The sequence below is a fragment of the Parasteatoda tepidariorum genome, chromosome 10 (assembly GCF_043381705.1).
Source record: "Parasteatoda tepidariorum isolate YZ-2023 chromosome 10, CAS_Ptep_4.0, whole genome shotgun sequence".
Taxonomy (NCBI): domain Eukaryota; kingdom Metazoa; phylum Arthropoda; class Arachnida; order Araneae; family Theridiidae; genus Parasteatoda; species Parasteatoda tepidariorum.
Genome location: NC_092213.1, coordinates 20,670,794 through 20,693,319, shown reverse-complemented (window position 1 = coordinate 20,693,319; position 22,526 = coordinate 20,670,794). Strand labels below are relative to the sequence as shown.

General features: G+C 27.3%; 1 protein-coding gene across 1 annotated transcript in view; it reads right to left on the bottom strand.

The window, feature by feature from the left end:
- The window catches only part of LOC107442729 (uncharacterized), a 71,147-nt gene extending 48,813 nt beyond the window's left edge, over nt 1-22,334 (bottom strand). Inside the window, exon 1 of the mRNA XM_016056361.3 lies at nt 22,061-22,334. The gene's annotated coding sequence lies outside the window, so the exon portion shown is untranslated. The remainder of the gene's footprint in view (nt 1-22,060) is intronic.
- Between the last annotated feature and the right edge of the window lie 192 nt (nt 22,335-22,526).

Here is a 22,526-nt window from a genome sequence, read left to right as displayed (position 1 = left end):
ACAAAATTACCATAATTTTGCAATTCTGTGGTACGGGAACACCAGAAAGGTCGATAGTTTTTAACAAATCTCTTTGTTGTTGATGTTGGTAAAATTTACAATAAAATATAGTTTTGTATTGCGTAATAGAATTTTATAAACGTGGTTGAATTTGGTAATTTTATCATGATACCTTAGAGCATGATATAGAAACCATTAATTTGACCAAATTTACTTCTCAATTTTTTATTTCTTTTACTAAATGTGTGGTATAAGTAATATAATTTTGAAAACCAGAATTTTCGGTAACCATTACTATATTAACAGAAAAATTACCAAATGAATGGTTCAAATGTCGTATGCTTTAGTCTTATTAACCATATTATGTATTTTTTCTTAATTTTCAGAAATGTCTTCACCAAACACCACTGTTGTTTCATGGTTGCGCTGTTCTGAACTTACATTAAATTTCGTCAATGTGACACTTTGATAACATTTAAAAACAGGAAGCAAATTTCGTCTACCTCGATATGGTTAAAAAAATATTTACTGCTACAAGAATAAAATTTTTGTCAGTGCGTACCGTCATGTGGGGCTACTTTGTGCAGGATTTCGCAGTTTTTGAACTTTGACATGTAAAAAAACTATGTTGATTCAAACTTCAGTAAAATTTATCGATATTATATTCATAACTGGACTCAGACGAGTGAATTTGATCAATATTGGCATTATTTGTATGTAATATTTACAAATAATAAGTCAAAACATACCTTGCACAAAGTAGCCCCCATGTGGGGCTACTTTGTGCAAGGTATGTTTGTGCAAGGACTTTGTGCAGCGATAGGAATTCAGTTTAATAATCATGTTTTTAGTAAAATATTGATAAAAAATTGTTAACAAAGTTAATTTTTGACATTTTTAATAACAGAAACATCAAGATATGTAAAAATTATATCAAGATATGTAAAGAAAATAATTTTCAGTGTTAAAAAAACATTTTTAAAAAAGAATTTTTTCTTAAAAAGAATGTTTATTTCGAAACATTTGAGTATTAACAAAAGTAAACCATATACATTTTTGAACATCGAAATCGATGAAATTTCAAAAATAATAATTATTACATATTCATTGACATTTATAATATTGATAAATTTGAACATAACATGCTTGAATGAACATGACAGAACTTGCTCTTCAGTTTCTGTCAAAATCACCTGATGTCCTATAAAATATATATTTTTATGTGTTAAATCGTTTGATTAATTCATTAGAAAAATCTTTGTAGAAGAAAAATAACAGTTTAATAGCACGTTTCACGTGTTTCTTGTGAATTTTATTAAATATAGTATTTCTGTGGATTTTGTACTTCCAAGAAGCTTTTGCAATCGACATACCACCAGCAACTGCTTGCAAACATTGTTGCAGCCTTTCTAAAGTGTAATCACGGTAGTTCCTCGTTCCAGGTATTTTTTTATAACGTCTGACAATTTTTCTGTTGAAAAAAAAAACGAATGAAACTTTGCACAAAGTAGCCGCACAGGGCATTTTTTTTTCTTTTTCCGTTTATTTGTTATTAACTTTCAAATTTTTTTAACGCTAACATGATATAATTGTTTAGTAATATATAAATAAAATACTTTGCACTTACGACAATTGTTTTATCAACGTCTTTGCATTTCACAACTAAAGTTTCCACGCACACTTTTCGACGTCCGACGTTCTCGGAAAGTTGTTGACATTGGATAAACAAAACACACTCTGAGATTGTTTTAAAATTCGAAAAAATGTTTGTAGTAATAGAGGAGACTTCTATCTTCAAATTCCACACATTTTTAACGTGATAAAAACATAATACTGAATAGCAGCACTTGAAAAGTGCCAAATTCGAATTTGCACAAAGTAGCCCCACATGACGGTACATGAAAACTTTTAAGCTCACAGCAAGATTGCTTTACAAATAGTTGAACAAGCTTACTTTAGATTCAAGATTACTTTACAAATTTTTGTCAATGTGATGCTTGCATCACATTTTAAAACATTAAACAAGTTTTGTAGCCATGGTTAAAAAAAATATTTGCCATTACAAAATATAAAATATTTGTTAGTGTGTACGTGAAAATTCTTAAGCTCACATCAAGTTTCTTTTTCAAATGATTAAACAAACTTACTTTAAAGCACTGCATATAGAATAAAGAATGATTTATGCCAAAATTGGAAAATCTTTACTGATATATACGTGATCTATAAATACATGAGGTATAAATGCAAATAATTGAAAAAAGCTCAACTTTCTATGACATTTGCTAAGTAGGAAGACCCTCATATTGTATAAATTAGGACAAATGAACATTATTTAGGAGTTAAAATTCAGAGTTATTGGCAAGAGAACTTTTTTTTGTTAGATTCATTGACAATAATTTCAATAAAATAATTTAAAACTTTATTACTATATTTTTTTTCATTTCATCGAATCAGCATCTTAATCAAGGTTCTTGCTTCAAACTTTAATTTCCTTCATACATTGAATTATTAGTCATTCTGCTAGCCATTCTAAAATTTTCTCAGAGCTGACATTTTGAAGATATCATCTTCATTAGCATGTGACAATTTTGTCGGAGCAAAGCTGTTATTTTGACTCCTAATTTGCATACTTTTGTGAATTACTCATATCCACGCTACACCAAGTTTAAATTCATATCTGAGCGCATTATGTAAATTCCAAATATGCCTGAAATCCTGAATTAATTTTGTAGCTCAAAGCCATCGTAAAAACATGGGAATTAAATTATTATAGAAAGTTCTAATGAGAAATTTTATTTACATATATATGCGTTAATTGTATGCGGTAAAGGAGTTAAGTTTTCACCTTTTAATGCTCTTTATTTGCCATTTCTTAATATTATCCATTCAGTTGGAAAGAAGGAATTGATAATAAGTAGGAGTTAGAATATATTGGAACAAGAAAATCAAAATAAAACTGCAATCCGAACTGATAATCCGAAACTGATAATCCGAATAAAACTGCAGCTTCAATTTTAAGTTTTATGGTCCATCTATTTTTTCATGTTATTAATTATGAGATTTAGCAAGACAGCTCTAAGAGCCAGTGTCTTCTCCTGTATTCTCTCAAAAATGACTATTATATTTTCTCAATCTTTGGTCAGGTTCCAGATTTATGAGTCTGATCACATTTTTACATAGTAAAAATTTAGCATTTCTTGATAGCAGGGAAGGCTTAAAAAAGCGTTTTATTTCTAAAAAATCTTTATTGGCAATCAAAAACGTTTATTTAAACAACATTATTTCATAAACGTTAGTGTTAAATAATTAATTTTGAATTTTGGAATAATAATTATTAAATTAATTAAAAATTCTAAATTCATCCATGTAAACACAATTATTATGTCAACAAATAAGTTAAATTTAATTTAATAGGTTTTTAATGTTTCGATTAAATGCTCTATCCCAATTTCCACCCTTTACGTAGACAACATGTTACGTAATTTTGCAATATATCTGTCTATGTATGTTCGAATCCTATTAAAATCAGTACCCGTCTTCATAAGACGTTACTTTAAAATCAATTTGCTTTGATCTTATCGTATATTTTATTGAGATTTCCCTCGAAAAGAAATTTCTTCCTAACCTTATATTAAGCTTTCTAACTTTTTTAATCAGAACTTAAAACATTTAATCAAAAAATTTAATGAATCTAATAAAGATTAAAATTTGAAATAAAGACATTAGAACTACACCAAAAAGAAAAGTAAGGATAATAAAATAATATTTGAACTTTGCGCATTGTTAGACTTTTCGTTCTAAAAGCACGGTTAAATAACCAGCAGCGGTCTATCCATTCAATTAACCGTAAAATTTACGGTTAGGAGCATTTTTACTTTTACGGTTTTGAAAACGCTTAAAGTTGGTACAGTTAAATAGCAAGAAGGCAAAACTATACAGAATTTTAACCATTTACACCTAGCATGGTCTTAAAACCGTAATAATTAAATTTAACTTTTTAAGGCTGGCTGTTCGTTAGGCACAGGACATTGGAATTATGCTGCGTTTCAGTTACAATTTGTCAAATAAGCCGAGAAAAATGGCTTGATTAGTTTATCTGGTGGTGCTATCTATCGTGAAAAATGGGAAATACTAGTCTTCTTTGCGTTAAGAAGCTCTGTGGTGCTACCATTTCTGCGTGAATGAGAGCTTCGCATTCTAATAGCACAGGGTCTCCAATCAGGTAGTGCAGAACACTGGAAACTCTTCATGTGTTGAAGGAATTTAAGAAATGCTGTGATGTCAACGCCGGGATTTGAACCCGTTCAGCCGGTCATGAGATTGACGGATTAATCCTCTCGGCTATACTATGTACCGAGCTACAAGGAACTAAATGGCTTCATAAGGTTGGTGTGTATAAAATTCTGGTTGTTTAACCGTATTATGTGAAAACAGTCAATAAGCAATTTCTATCAATTTGGCAGTTTGAAATACTTAGGAGCAAATATCATTTAAATGTATAACAAAAGCTGATTAAAAATTAGTTCACTGTTTAGTAAATTAACTCTTTCTTCACGCGATGTAATTGAATTTATTTTAAAAACAAGTTAAGGGAAATTGATATTTCAGACTTTATAAATGTGGATTATATAGGAATTTAAATGCGAAGCTTCGTCACAAATCACATCATGTTTTAGCAGAAAAAATAAATCCCTATAGTGTTTCATGTTGCTGAATATATACCTTATTGCTAATAACAAAGTATCTAAGCATTGTTTTCTTAACAATTTATTTCCTATTTTATTCCTGGCACAATATTTTACAGAATAATATTTCTCATCTAAACTTTACCCCTTAAAAATGCTTATATACATATTTAAGTAAATATAATACTGTAAAATTATTGCATGAAAATTTTTAAAAATTTGTTTCTCAGAACGCGTTTTACGAAGCACTTATAGTTTATGCTACACATTATAGGCGAATAATTAAATAGCATTAATTCAGTGTTTCAACATATAATTGTTGCTACAATTTAAAAATATTAGAACCCTCAGTTTTCAGAGGAATTATTCAAAACAATCACGATATTTTTATCAAGAATAACTAACGAATATCTTGATTAAAGCTCATATCAGCTCATATCATAAAGCTCATAAAGCTAACATCATCCCTAACAAAATCTATGACTAAATTTTTAATCAAAAAATTTTACTGAAATTATCAAACACTTTTGACTAAATTTTAAATTACAAAAAAAATACTTTCAAAAAATCTTAGTTTATGAGCTATCTTAAACAAAATCTATGTTTATATCTCAATCAAACAAGAAATTCTAGCATTTGATTGAAATTATTTATGGATGATGAGTTTCTAAAAGTTTTATTAGGATTATTCTTAAAAACATTTTAAGTCTTTATTTTACCCATGTAATTTTTTCCTAACCCAATTCACGCTTAAATCTTATTAAAACAAGAAAATATGTCTAGCTATTACAATGAATCTATTCTTTAAGATGCCACTTAACCAGTTATCTAAATTATAATAGGGCTTATCATAATGCTTTCTTGTCTCGTTCACCTATTTTTTCGACAACACGCCTGTTCCATTATCTTTTCGATTTTCTTGGAAAAAGTGAAAGAACGTGAACCCTAACGTTAATCGATTTCTCGCTTGAAACTGATACGCTAATTTCACCGAAATTAGTTTTATCGGTTGTATAAGCGATAAAAATTGAAGATAAAATGCGCTGAATTAACATAGACAGCGTTGAAATAAAAAGAAGCAGCAAAGTAGCCAATAAGGGGTAACTTATGTTAGTTGTCTAAAGTTACATTATTTATTTATTTATTTATGTATATCTATTTATTTATTTATACTGTCATTTTTTGAGTAATAAAATAAATGAACAAAAAGTTGTAAGCCGGATACAGTAAAAATCTAGTTTCTGAGAGTAAAATGCTATCGAAATATGACTTGAAAATGTGTATACTTGAAAATGTGTATACTTGAAATTGTGTATACTTGAAACCTAATGTATGCCTGACGTAATATGTGATATAGCACAGTGACGTGTACCTGATGTGACCAGATGTATACCTAATACCTGAAAATATGTATATTTGAGGCATTTAACACATTCCTGTTCAGTGCACACATTCCTGTTCTGGTTACATCAGATAATCTAGACGTTTTTTAAAATATTGGCTTAAACACTGTAGATATGCCAGCTATCAAGAATATGAGAAATCCGCAATCGCTGCACATTGTTCGAATCTTGGGCTTAATACAATTTAACCCACTGACGGTTCTGCACGTAAAAAGTCGCATTTTAACCTGCAGTCTTCTCTGCATAGCAAAACCGGTTTTCCCATGTTAACTGATAGGGGAACTGTGTGTAGGGGAGAAACATTCTCCCAATTTTGCCCATTTCCTTAACCGCCAGTGGGTTAAACAATGCCGAAATTACCCCCCCCCATTCACTTCTGCTCATCCTGATGCCCTCGAATCTAGTTTTATTAATATGAATACTGTTTCAACGACATTAATTCTTCACCTCTAGATAGCACGTGGAAATGCAGTTTACCCTGATTTGCCTCTCTCGGCCACTGTTTCTTGCTCTGTTTTTAATCTTTCATTTTTCTCAGCTACTGTGGCTTTTTTCAGTTTTGTTTCTCACCTTTATTTGTTTCCATTTTTCTTTGGCAACTTTGCGTTTTATATTTCAAATCACTTTTGTTTCTTCTCATTTATGTATGGCAAGTCTAGAAAACGGGTGCCTATTTTTGAGCACTTGAAACCCGTTGACTGTTATTTCCTATTTATATATTTTTGAAGTGAATGAAGTTTTTAATCACGAAATATCTTTAGTCACTTGGGATTATTTATCTATGATACATTTCCATTTGTACGCAAAGGAGTTATGTAGTTGGATTTTTGTTCTTTTATTCTTTTACAAATTACAACATCTATTTCTTTTTCTTAAGGCAAATTGAATAACTTTATTCACTATAATACATTATGTTTTACAAGAATCTTGGCACATAGAGATCAAGATGAAATAACTTTAAAAATAAGATGTAAAAAGTCAACAAATATTTTACAAAAACTAATCCAAATCGTTTTTTTATACTATAATTTGAAAATAAAATGTTAAAAGTTGATAATTTTTTTTCGAAACAAACAATTTAAGAAAAGTAAATAATATAAAATATCTAAGAAATACTTTAGGAGAGTCGTGCAAATTTACAGTTTTATTGCGACAGAAATATTGAAACACAAGAAAAGATTTTCGTTTTGTTTGAATTTAAAAGAAGAAACTACATAAAACTATTGATAAAATAACATTCTAAGCTAACGCGAAAAAAATATTTTGAAGCAAAGTTAAACAATATATAGTTTTTGTTTAAAGATAAATTTAGACTTAACTATTATCATGACTTATTCTATTTGATAAATACACTGAAGCATACGAGTTAACTCCAGGCATAAAATGAATTTAAAATTAAATAAAAGATGTTATCAAAATTTATTTAAGTAAGTAAATCTTATCCATTAAGTAAACTTGGACAAATGTCAACAATCTTCTCGAAATATACCTTGTTAGCTCAAACATTTAATTTTCCTTCAACAAATCTCAGAAGTCAACTTTTTTCAAGCACTCAAAATTAAAATTTTCTCACCAGTTTTAATAGACTAACTATTTTAATGCTTGGTTGATTATATAAAAATTCGAAAGAATATGTACAAAATCAAATACAAAGAGTTTCATTTTTAATATTTTTATTTTTGTAGTTAAAAAATAGCTAGTTTTAGGAATATTTGTAAAAATATTTGTTTTTTGCTTTGGTGAAAGTAGTTGCATTATGAAAAAATTTTCAGCTTCGCTTATTTTGTCTTGAAATAATATTTTCTAAATATGTTCTTAAAATCCTTCTTCTATTTTTGCTAGTTCGTAACATACAAGAAATAAAAATTAAATAAATCCAGTTTTAATTGAAATATAATAATTTGTTATTTTTCTGCATTTCTTACCACCTAAATTTCTTTAAATATTTGATTGAGCTTCGAATACAAAATATTGCTCTCTTGTGTTTAGCTTTACACATTTTCATGTTTTAGCGAATTAATAAAATCTGATTTTCACAAGTATTTTTATGCTATAAACTTATAAAAACGCTATAAATGTTATTTTTTATTATTATTCGTACAGCAGGTATAACTTTTAATGCCATGAAAGAAATAAGTTAGGAAAAAATAAGGCATACCGAATATAGTAATGATACATTTTTTGCTAGTTAAAAAACTTTCTTATCTCCAAGAAGTCTCAAACGCTCAAAATAAGAAGCCCTTTCTTAAGACTTGCCAGACTTGAATGAAGAAATCGAAAATGATTGAAGCATAGAAAATAAAGTTAAAACTATATCTTAGATAAAATATCGAGATTACGATGATTACAGATAACGATAAATGTAGACAACGACAATAATTATAAATATAGAAAATATCATTATTCGTAATTATGAACGAATAGTGATCTGTTTGGTTCTTTTCGCGAAAACATATGCAAATGAAACAGAAATAAATTGTTATAGCTACACTGTAAAGAAATTCAGAAAAACTACATGGGAATTAATTGGGAATCATTTATCAGGAGTCTCATGTCATATTACACAGAATTGAAAATTTAAAATTTCTGTAAAAATACAGAAAGAAATTCAGAAGAGACTAAAAAATTTTATTAGCAAAAATATAGTTTAACATTAAAAGAAAAAATATAAAATACCGGTACACGGTAAAAATCTTAAAATCACATTACAATGAAAAGTACCGACACTCAGGCTGCCAGTACTTCTTCCCGTTAAATCCATTTTTATTGTGAAATTTTAAGAAGCAAAAAATCAGATGTACTGTAATTTTTTACGGTTATATTTACTTTAAAATCACTGAATCACTCTAATTAAATAAATATTATTGAAAAAATAATTACCCTATTGTTCTAATTATCCTTCAAAAAACTCCTCATTAACTGAAACAATTGATTAACTTTAACAAAAATAAAAACTTCTTTTAAATATATTAAAATTAATTTATTTAGTCTTTTTTTCCAAAAGATCAACTCAGATCAATAAATCGAATATTTTGTGGAACATTATTTGAGCTGTTAAGCAAGTCGTAATTTTTTTTCGTTTAGGAAAAAGTTCTCTTTCACGTAGACCAAGTATCTAAAAGAATTTAATAAAAGTGAAAAATGCGACATTTTCAAAACAGATATACAGAAAAAATCTATTTGTAGACTCAGTAAGCTTTTATACTATAAACAACAAAAGAGAAATTTAACGATTGTTATGTTATAAACAGAAAATAAAACTTTTTTCGAAAAAAAGCAGCGGTGTTTTTCTCAGGGCTTTCTTGCGAGACATAAATAATCAAGTCTTTACTAAGCATTATAAAATATAAAAGTCCAGACAACATAAATCGTAAGTAATTCATTTAAACTTTTACAATTTGTTTTTATATAAATTTATATAATGGCAGTATTGGAAAATATTTTGATTTGTTATAATTCCGCTTTTATATAAGTTGAAAAAAGGATTTATTTTAAAACATAAGTACAGGATATTTTTATAGTAAACTCTGTAAGTATAAGTATAGTATAGTATAGTATAGTATAGTATAGTATAGTATAGTATAGTATAGTATAGTTTAGTATAGTATAGTTTAATATGTATAAGTATATGTATATAGCATGTTAAGTATGTTAGTATAAGTATAAGAATGTATAGCATATTCTATAAGTATATTCTTTTTATTATATTTTAACATTTACTTTCGTTCATTTATTTTATGGTGGAAATAATTTATCTTTGTGTGCTTTCCCTTAATATTAAACTGAGCATCTAAGATAATTAAAAAATGTAAAATTTAACTCCATATGTTAATATATCATCAATATAATGTTTATAATACTGATAAACTACAATACAATTTAAAATGAACTCTAAGACTAACGATTAAATATTTATATAGAGAGGCTACAAACCTAATTATTTTTATGTATTTAAAACATTTTATGTATAAAGTTTTTTTTTAAAAAATTGCAAGCTTATTGAGATTTTAATTAAAAATAGTAGCATACAAACATTTTTTTAAGAATAATTTTGTTTTAAAATTTTTGACCATAAAATGATTGAAATGATTTAAATATTTATAACATGTATTACAAAATTATTAAAACAAATTTTTGTTTTTTAAACCATCCCAGCATATATTTTTAAAATCATTTTAGATAAAATTTGTGATAAAAATTATTTTTAACTGCATTTTCAAAGAGCTAAAATTTATTTTTGATACGACAAGAAACTTTTTGATTAGTCGTAATTGAAAATGCATTTTAATAATTATCCACGTGATTTCTCAACAGTTTTTGATATTTAGCAAATTTAGTATATTGTATACGCATGTCTGATTGACGAACTTAAGATTTATTGCATAACAAAATCACTTTAATAGTTCAGTGTCAGAAATATGCTTTTAAGTTTAATTAGATGATGCATTGGTAAAAAATGAAACCTCTCATTTGCATAGTTATTTTATAATACTATTTCTTCTTACCCTCTTCTTTCGCTGTTATTAGGCATTCGAAATAAATAAATGCAATTTCTAACAAATGCAAGAACTTCACTCCAGCCTATTTGTCCCATATTTTCTTTTGTTTTAGTGCTTTTTTCTCGATTCTTATGCAACCTTTTTTAACTAAATGAGTAGTTCTTATTTTTTAATCCACCTTTTGAGATTAATCTATGAGAAATGGAGATGGGACTAATCCGCTCGAATGAACTAAGCATGCACATTGATCAATGTTGCTGAAGGTAACAGAAGCAACGTACCAGAAAAACGTATATATATATATATANTATATATATATATATAGGGTTTCCGACTTACATGAGGACGGCGGCCGCAATTAACTCTTTTATGTTTGAAAGAACATTAAATATTACTGTCAGTTTTTTATCAAGTTGTACAAAACTAAAGTATTGAATTACAAATTAAAATAAGAAGTAGATTTTTAGAAATATTTAATTACATATTAAAAAATTCTGGCTACATGCGCACCTATGTATTAAGCAATTAATGTGCAACAGATATCAAATTGTTCAGATATAAAACTTAAAAGTATTTATAACCCATATAGATTTCCTACGAAAATTACCCGCAAAAAAATGACAACTAATATATTTTGGTTCGCGGACCACAAAAAAAGGCTTCCCTGGATGCGAGTTGGTAACCACTGATATATATATATATAATTTATTTTGCCCATATATATATGAATTTTATTTATTTAATGAGCACCTGAATTTTCATTCCTTGCGCATGCAGAAAAATTTCCAATAAAACTACCCTATTTAAACCATTCATTAAGTAATTTTTTATGAATTCATTGAGCAAAAAATTCAGAACTGCAACGTAAGCATAACTGAAATGGTTCTGATACCATGCTCTAAAGCATCATGATAAAATTAGTAAGTTTTACCACATTTATCAAACTTCATAACATATTATAAGACCATATTTTATAGTTTACTTTATCAAAATCAATGCCAAAGCATTTAATAAAAATTACCGAGCTTTTTGGTCTTCACATAGAGCCTAAATCACAATACATTTTACGGTATTCCGTTCAGTGCATAATGAGAAAAAATCGAGTGAAAAATCAACTTTCATTTAAGGATGCGAATAAATCAAATATTTTAAGAATGCGTGTTTTGCTTATATTTTCCGCTTTTATTTATCTTTCTTCGCATACAATTATAAAATGAATTTTTTTAAATGTGTAAAATTAGTCCAGATAAACAAGTTATAATTTTTTAGTTCAATTTGTGAATTAATAGTATTCATTGCTATAAATCAAACTTAATTTATTTTGTTTTATAAAACAAGCAAATTTAAATGAATTAATTTTGTTTACCATCATTATTAATGTTATTTCGGTTTTAAATTTATTTAACATCATTATAAAACAGACAAAATCATCAATGTCAACTTCATAATGCCGTTAACAATACACTTGATTAGAAAATAAATTATAACTCTTAAATTAGTTTTACAACACTAGAGTTAAGTATAGTATCTTCTTTTTCTTTTAAATTCATTTTGATTTAGTTCACACAATAATTTTAAAAAATATACTTGTTTTAAACAGGATAAAGTGCTTGACATATGAGAAACTAAAAGTTTATAAAGCGGCATAAATTGAAAGCAAATTTCAGATACACTTCAAACATTTACAATTCAATACCTCACGCAAAATGTGGTAGTTAGTATTCATACGTGTTCATCAAATACCATTACTCAATTTATACTTTCTTTTGCTACTTATAACTCAGTGTGCTATTTTTAGAACTTAATTGTATTACGATTGTCAAGAGACTGAATAGTTGAATCTATACTGACATTTATCCCTTTGGCGTTAATCTAATTGGTATAAAACTATTCAAGTAATTGTCATTTTGATCCTAGCAGTAATTCAATGTTACCATAACATTTAATACACTTATCACATTAAGCGGTACAGTAGATAAATAGTCAGTTAAGTTACTATTAATACAACTATTGTACCTTTCAGAATAAGTTTATACAATATAATAAATTAACCGATAGTTATAATATTGTGTAAATTTATTCTGATTAATTCACGAATATTTACTTGTACTTGCAGGCATTCCTAGAGGTTCAAAAAATAAGTTGCCAAAAATTCCCGATTAAGTTACGATAAAAAGTACCAGCTTTCAGATTCTTTTGCTGGTACTTTTTACTGTACATAATAATCGGAACAAATTACGGACACAATCTGATTTACAGTAATTTTTACAGTAATAATTATCGTGATATCACTGAATCACTCTAATTAAATAAGTATTACTGTAAAAGTTATGACATAATATTTTAATGTAAAAATTAATTTTACTGATGAGACACCCAATATGCCGGTACTTTATACAGTTATTTGATAAGAGATTTTTAAATGAGTGCTTGTTTTACCGAAATGTTCAAATTTTTATCCTTCGAAATATGAAGAAAGATTAAATGAAGAAAAAATATGAAGAAAATATACTCCCAAACATTAAATTTTGGAGAGTGGTCGAAAGTTTTAGCCTTTTACAGTTAATTTTATATTTAGCGAATTGTGACAAATTTTTAGAACGTAAGTAATTCAAAAACGTTTTGCACATATTTGTAAAACTTGTTGATCTAAAACGTGTTCAATAAAAATACTTTATTTAATTAATGAATTAAAACATTTTTTTGAATCTTAAATTACTCTAATATTTAAATTCTCTTAAACAAAGTAATTTTAAATAGACAATTCTTGAGATAAAAATCGGTTAAATATTTTTAAAACTGTAAATTTTAAAAAATCACAGTTTTTTCAAAAACAGTATTGAGAACATTTCAGCGAATTTTTTTTATTCAAAATAATCTAAAAATGAATGCACTTTACAAAAACTATCTTTCGAACATGAACTAAATGAAAAAATATAATAATAAATTATTATGGATTGCGTGGAATTTTGCAAAATTTCAAAATTTGGTGCAATAAAATTCGCTTACACAGACTGCATTCTAAAAAATTTTGAATCAAATTACCTTATTAATACCAGCACTTTGGTGATTAATAAATTAGAGTATATCAGAAATAAAAATTATGGCACATTATATTTAATGTTTCGTAGCACGTTCTGGTAAAAATATAAATAATACCGGCACACTGAGTGCCGGAATTTGCTTATACAGTTTCAAAGGTGTGACTGCACTGTAAAAAATATTGATAATTTTACGTCATAGAATACCGGCACTTTGGGTGCAACATCCGTAAAATGCATTTGACTGCGAAATATTACACCATAATTTTTACAGTAATATTTAATTCGAGTTATTCAGTGATTTTGTGGCTATTAAGATAGAAATTACTGTATATCAGATTTTTTTTGTTTCGTATTATGCTCGGGAAAAAAGCATTCAACTACCGTAATTTGATTCAGAATTGTTGAAAAAATGAAATTGCAGGTAAATTCTAACTTTTAACTGCTCTCTTAAATAAACAATTATGACCCTATTTTACAGATTGCGTTACTCCTCTCCATACTTTTTAGGGTTAGAAATTCGATTCTGTCTATCGTGTTTATTCAGAAAAAATACGTTTTTATGTCCTATTTCGTAAACTTAATTTCAACTGCAGATGTAAAAACCATGCTAATGGTTCACAGTTTAACCACAAACATTGCATTTTAATTTAGATCATTCTTTAGATCAAAATTTATTCATATTGTTTCTCTTTTTCCCTGTCGTATTATGCAATAAACTTTAAATAGTATTAGAATTCTCGAAACAAAAAATTGACTATTTTTTTTATATATATTAAAATTCTATTTATATATATTTAAAATAATATATGAACATTCTATTTCACTACATTTTGCTTCTCTGCACCTTTTTGCTAATTGATCAAATATTTATGTATTTTACTGCAAAATGGGATTAATGTCATAATTCGGTGTGGTCCAACCTCTACTTACTTGTGAGTAAATCAAACTTAAGTACAAAATAGAAAAAACAAGGACTCTATAGAAAAAAGACGAAATACGAATTTTTTTTAAAAAATTTGTTTTTAAAGAAATTAGATAAGAAATCTGATATATTATTTCACTCACTGTAAAATAATCATGCACTGTTCTGTAAAAAATTCGAATAAAATTACATTTAAAAGCACCGGAAATCAGGGTACCCGCACTTTTTACTGTAAAATCCATTTTTACCATAACATGTTACGAAACAAGCAATTTGATAAATCGTGAAATTTTACATTAACATTTACTGAATAACTGTATTTAAATTAAAATTACGTTAAATTAATATTACGGTATAAATTTGATAAAGTAGAAAATTATAACTTAATATTGTGGAATAAAATTTTTACCGTGATTTTAATCCGGACTTTCTTACAGTGTGCTTTTTCTTATACAAGTTTATCAATGTAAACTCCAAGTGCAGTAAGCCAAAATATCAGGCTCGATTTAAAGGAAGCACTTCCAACTCGATTTCTCATCTTTGATTAAATTTGTTACGGATCAACTAAAGCACTTAGGTACACATACCAAACAGCTATAATATTTTCAGAGAAAACTTAAGTAGTTAAGGAAAACGTTCTTTAGAAATCAGCTGCCTGAAGTTTTCAGTGACCATTCAATTTTTAGTTCGGTAGAATGAGTCTACTTGAAAATCACAAATTTCCATTTGATGGACGAAGTTTATTGGAATATGGCATAGTATGACAGTTATGAAGAAAATAAGGATTGTAAGATGCTGCTGACGTAAAGTTTAAGAAAGAAACCTTAAATGGTATTTTTTTTATAATCAGCGCTTAACAGCCGACGAGATAGTTAGTTTACGACTATAAATGTTCAAATAAGGATCTTGTAGTTTTGAACCCAACCCAGAAGACAAGGCAGCTCCTGGATCAAAGCCAAAGAATATAGTCGTTATATAGGGAACATGGCATTGATGAAGGAAAAAATTATTGTAAGATGTTGCTGGCGTAAAGTTTAAAAAAATCCTTGAATGATATTACTTTTTATTTTAATTTTTTACCAGCATTGAACAGCCGACCCGATTGTTAATTTACGACTATCAACGTTCAACTAAAAGAGTCTTTGAATTGAGAATCCAACCCAGAAGACAAGAGAACCGCTTGGATCAAGCATATGAGCAAACTAGCTTTCATGAAAGACTTTTTGATGGAACTAAACAGTATTTGCATTGCTTAGGAAATAAAGTAGCGAAACTCTCCCAAGTGTAGCTGGATGGGAAAAGGATTCGGACCCGTGTTTTGTCCACCTCTGTGAATATTTTGCATCAGTACTGTGGTCGGTGAGAGCTGGGAGTGGAATGCTTATCAACTCGCCATTGCTGGGATTCGAACCTGATTCATCTAATTGGAAGGCCAAAGCTTTATCCCCTGAGCCACTACGATTCAAGAGGTAATACTTAACTTAATCAGTAGGAAATTAAACGACTTTTTTAAGTTTTAAATAGAAAGGGAATGGAGCAATAAATATGAGCAAGCAGGCCGCATGCAACGCAATTGGCAAAATGAAGCAATATGTCGTAATACTCTTAAGTTTTCATAATTGTTTTAAGATGTATTTATAGAATATATTTCTCTTATTGACATTATAATTCTTTTAAATAGAGATATCTCCCTTTAAACTTTTTACTGCTATATGACATTTTTAGAATGTTGAATTTTTATTTAAAGTCTGGAATGAATAGCAAAAATGAATAAAACTCATCGTTCAAAAATACCTTCACAATAATACTTTCGCATTTTCTATCTCAGTACAAATCTTCCAAATTGTTTCATAAATTCATGTTTGTTATTGACGCTAAATTAATGCATCAAATTAAATTATACATGCATAAATAAATTCTTAAACTGGGTATTTTGCATGAGAATAATCTAAATCTTGCTTAATAACAGCAGGTGACATTTTTGGTTATCAAATTTATGGCCACTGATGTCTACTTCAACGTTTTAAGTAAACTTGAGATAACTCCTTAACGTTTCACATAATTTTTACAAGTTAATTATCGTACGTATTAAGTTTATTATATTGCATACAAACATTTTTTTTAATATTTTACTTGAATATGCAACAATCACTTATGCATAAATTATGTGACACTTTCATATGCATCATTTTCCGGCATATTTTTCAGTACAAAATATTCGTTTTGAGCGGAAAAAATATACTTTAATATTTTCCTTAGTTTTTTGAAGTGAGTTTAGGAGAGATAAAGAAAGACATCAAATCTATAACCAATAAACTCTTCTAAAGTTTTATTCCAGTACTTTTATATTAAAACATTATTTATTAAAGAGATATATTTCAGCTGAAAAGAATTTATTTATTTATATATTATTATATTAGAATATATTTGCTCTAATAGAACTCTAGACAGTGACTTAGTGTTGGGGAGGGTTTGAGGGATGAAACCCCCTCCGAAATTTAACAATACTTGATTACTTGATTAATGAACTAATGTACAGTAAGTTCATATTTACGGTGATTTGTGTGAGTTAAAGGCTTATCATATAGATAATAAATTATTGCTAAAATTCAATATATAACGAACTTTAACGATATCGTAGACATCTCTTGAAAATAGTTAAAATTGAAATCAAAGTACTTCCACGAGGATAACAACTAATTTGATTAGGTAATATATTATATAAATGTTATAAATAAAACTAATTAAGATTGGGACTTTAGGATTGGAAGAGGGGTTGAAGAGTTGGAATATTTAAATACAGTTTCCCCGTACCTTCAGCTTGTTTTACATTAAAGTCTGTATGTTGTACAAGATAATTTTGAAAGGTGACCAATCTGGTCACTATAGGAGGCTAGTTTAAATTAATTTTAATGATATTTCTTTTTCTTATTCTTTTTTTCTTTTCTTCGTCTTATTTCTTTTTTTTATTGCTTTTTCTTCAACATATTTTATTCCTTAAATAAAATATGAATATTTTATTATTATAATTTACATTTGTAAAATATTTCAAATTCTCGTTAAAATTCTAATTTATCTGGGAACACTAAATTGAAAACAATAGTTCTTATTAAAAAGAGTTATTATTAAAAAATAATTTATAATAATAACTCTTAAATTCAATTCACTATAAAAAGAAATGAGAAATCTCATATATAAGGAAACATCTGAATAAATATAGTTATTCAGTTCTCATTAATCTGGTTTTGGCAGAAGCAATTATCAATCAACGAAACAGTGGTTTGCCTTTGGCAGGTAGTTTGTGTGATGAAGTCAGTTTTACGTGATTCGAATATCTACGAGAACACAAGCATTTGTTATTCTCTGAAAAACGTTTGTGATAAATTTGCCCCCAAAAGAAATTATTTCATTAAAACTTACGTTTTAAAAAAAATCGGAAATAAAAATAATAACTATTGATCTTTACTAATGTTTATAAATTAAAATAAAACGCTACACAAAATGAACGCATAGCATATAGTTAAGGAAATAATTCGATAATTTTAACCTACTTGATTTGTTTTGCTTAAACTTAAGATTTTTGCGAAAAAATTTAGAAGGTTTTGATAACTGAATTGTTGGCAGTATTGCAACATATTGTTACTAATATTTCCCATAATGTATTATTTTTTTTAATAAACTTAACTCTTTTATTTAAGAACTTGGTACCTTATCTATAAAAATCATTAAAATGAGAAATGAAGTAAGCATTTTATTATTTTTGTATTGATAAACTTATTGGTATTAATAGCTTATATAATTTTATTAAATTAACTCATGGTGAATCACAAATGTTTGTATGCTTTATTTACCTTTAAAATTTTGTTAAATTAGTTTGAATAACCTGCTACCTGTTAGTTTTAATAAAGAATTACAATCTGCCACTTAATAAGAATTCATTTAAATGATTGTTTGTTAAAAGGTTATTCTAAAAGAGCATACTTTAGAAGTGTTACTGTTTTCAAAGGGAAACAAATTAGATGCTTCATTTTTAACTTCTGACGAGTATTGTCAATATATATTTTTATAAGCTTCTTTTGTTAAATTTCATAGTACGTAACAATGATTTAAATGTTTATCAATTTAAATTTGAAAATAGTCTGAATTTTTAGCTTAGGAAAATTCTTCTAATTAATTACGAATCATGATTTTTATTTGTTTTGTTTTGAATACGGTATTGTTTTGAATGAGGTAACTGCACTATTGCACTTTAGTTAAAATTGTCTTTATGATATATTTTGCATCCAATAACTGTAATTCATTCAGAATAAGGAAATAAAGAAAAAGAACGTAGTTTTTTCAGTGTTTCTTTCAAATCTCGGATAACTTTTAAGAGAATTAATTACCATCTTTATTAGATGACAAAATTGATCGTAAAACTATGTTGTATTACCATACTTTTAATAAATAATTTTTACTTTTCAAGCATGCTATGATTTATAAGTACTTTAAAATAATTGCGTTTACTGAATAAAAAATCTGTAAATTTAAAAACAAAATCGCGGAACTGTATAGTTCCAAAAATCTGAACAAATTGATGGAAACTATTGTAAAACATTTTTAAGATAACACTAAAGAATTTTGTAAGATAACACTTTTTGTTTTCTGTTGCATGAGATCTAATACTTTCGTATCGCCGATTTCAAATCTGCAATCTGTTCCCTCTCCATCTTCCTTTTTTAAAATGACATTATTAGACTATTTTTTTGTCGAAATATATAAGCGTAAACAATGTTATATATAATACAGGATTGCTCAAATGTTACAACAACATTCTAGGGGAATTAAGGCACGTCATCGGAATTAAAATTGCTTAGGAACCTATGCCTGAAAATGTCATCATACGCCGCTAGGGGAGCTACACTATTAAGATTTTTTGGTCTGTTTGTTTGTTTTGGAACAGAACACACCACCACTTACGACGATATTTCCGGACTACACTATAAAAGACACCGAATCAACTTACGGAAAAATGGATTCTATGGAAAAATTTATAATACGATTGATGCACACAGAGTGTCGATACTTTTTACCGTAATTTATTCTGGAATTTTATACAATGTATGTAATTCAAATCCTCATGATTTGCTCTAAATACAAACATATAAGCATTTACGCTACATTTACGTTACATATAATTTTTAAACAGCTTTTCGATCACGTACTTTTATTGATGTGATTGAAAAGTATTTGATTTCCGATACTTTTTGATTATCGTGAGACACTTTTCAATACTCTTTTTGAGAGATTAGCACTTCCGCTTTTTTTCTCTACGTTCGCTAATCTTGACATTAACAACAAACCATTCATTCGGAGTTCTGCATTGTGAAAAGTCTTTTCGTTGGTTTTTCCTTGGAATATGAATGAAATATTTTTTAAAAAACTGCTTTTAAAGATTTGTAGATTTAAGTGTGGTGTTGAGATATGTTTAAGAGGTGAAACATTTTCTTTCCATGACTATGACCTTTATTAAATAAATATAAAGAACGATGAAAAAATTACAAAATTAATATTTATTAAGATGATCTAAGACATTCGCAAATCCTTAGAAAATATATCTTAGTACATGCATAAAAATGAAATTTTATCGAAATTTATTTTACTCTTTATTTTATTTTAAAAATTAAAATTGAGCCTAAATATAATAAAAATGTAGATTTTAAATTATAAAAAATTTATCTAAATATTATATTGTTTAACAGCTTAAAATATCCGTATTATTATCCTGCTTGAATTTTAAATGACTATATTATTTTAATTCAAAGTTTTTTAGGTCTTTTAGCTCTCGAAGCATTGCTTTTGTTTTCAAACTTTCAACGATATGCTATAGTTGTATTTTTAACCATTACCATTAACTACTTAACTAACTAGTAAACTGATGGATTCAACATCGATATGAACTATTCCATTTAGCTTATTAGTTTGTAGCACTATGGGCTTAATGAACTATTAATTCTATTATATTACTATATTCTTATACTATTTTCGATCAAGTAAAAACATTTACTTGATTGAAAATCTTTAAAAATAGTGCTTGTTTAACGAAAGATTTTTGTTTCTTATAACATGCTATAATTAAACTAAAATATATGTTTAAAGCTAATAAAAAAGGGACTTTTTGTAAAAGAGAATAACGCTTAAGGTTAAACTTGCTAGTTCAAAAGAGCAATATATTTATAAACTATCAGGGAAAATAATAATTATAAGTAAAACTTTGGTTATTCAATATTCTAATAAATTATACTAATTTTAGAACTTATAAGTATTTGAATACATCATTTTTAAGCATATATATTAAAATATATTTTTTATATATATTTTGAACATGGTTAATTCTAAATAAGGTTAGTTTTAAATAAGTCGCTTTTTTATCTAAGTTTTAAGTTCTTGAATTTTTATTGTTGTGAGAAAAATTAACGAAGAACTTAAGTTGTTTAAATTAACATTTAGCATTATTGCAAATTTAAATGTTATCAGACTAATTATGCACTAAAACTCACACTAGAAAAAGTATATTAAAACTACCAGAATGTGGTAACATTTACCATGTTTCAGAATCCATGAGAGCTCCAAAAAGCTCCGAAATTTTTAACAAACCGCTTTGGTACTGATATTGGCAAAATTTTAAAAAATACGATTTTACAGAAATTTTACCAGAATATTTTACGGAGTGCGGCAATTTCACCAAAAATTTTTTCTCCATGCTGTAAAGTAGATTTTCAAAAAACTGATTAAGCGAAATTGATTTTTGAAAAAAAAAAGTTTTTAAAAGTACGAAAATGTCAAATATATAAAGATCTCAATTTTTGACTCTTTTGTCTCTTTTGCATTGATTTTTCCATTGTACGACATATGAACTGAAAAATTACCAAATGTATCGAAAAAATAACTATATTTTATTTATTAACCAGAATTATGGTTAACTTTTACCAGAAATGTCATTACCACACAGTATGATATTTTTACCAGAATTCGATTCCCCATGTAGTCATCAAAAAAAATAAATTTACCTTTTAATAGAATGGTAAATTTCATGCATGTAATCAATATCTCCAGACAGTTCTCGCCAAAAATTATTCCAAAAACTAATAATGCCTTCTTATTACTTTTTAATGAAATTTATCAAAGAAAAAGAAAGGATAATAAAACAAATATAACTAAATAGTTTTATGTTTTTGCTTAAACTAATCTGTTCCTTAAACTTTTATTCCGAAACAATATATATGAACATTACAAATTTTAATGTTATAGAGATTCTCTCATCTTAAATTTTCCTTTTTCAAAATGATTGCACATTTTGACCAATTCATGTCCTTTGTAAATTTTTTATTTAAAAAAATTTAATCCAGGACAATGACGTCGAATTTACATTGCTGTTTTAACCTATCCCTAAACTAAGTTTTTAAAAATAATAACAAATTAAATAGGAAAATGAACAAAATATATAAACAAATCAAAGCATGCTTACCTTATTTTTTATATCGAATCTTTCAAAGCAATTACAAGAGCAATTTCCGGGAAAAAAGAACAATTCTTAATCCGTTCTTAAAATCACACTTGAACGACTGCCTTGCGGAAAAACACTTAAAATGTTTTGGGGAAATTCGAAAGATACGAAAGGAAGCCCGTGAATTATGCTAATCGACGCGCACAGTCGCAGATGCTGGTAGAAAAGCGCGCAACCAACCTAGCAACCTGGAACACTCCCGGTAAAGTCCGGGACTCGGGAAAATTTTCGAATCGAAAAACAGGGTTGCAGCAGTAGATTGTTGCGTTTGTTATTCCAAAGTGGGAGGAATTTTAGCGAGCTAGCTCTTGGGGAAATTTTTCTTCTTCCTTACTGCAACGCCAAACTCGTAAAGATCCTCTTAAGCACATCTGTCGCTAAGTTTAATGTCTTATTTTTAGAGAAAATTATGATGCTAAAAAAAATT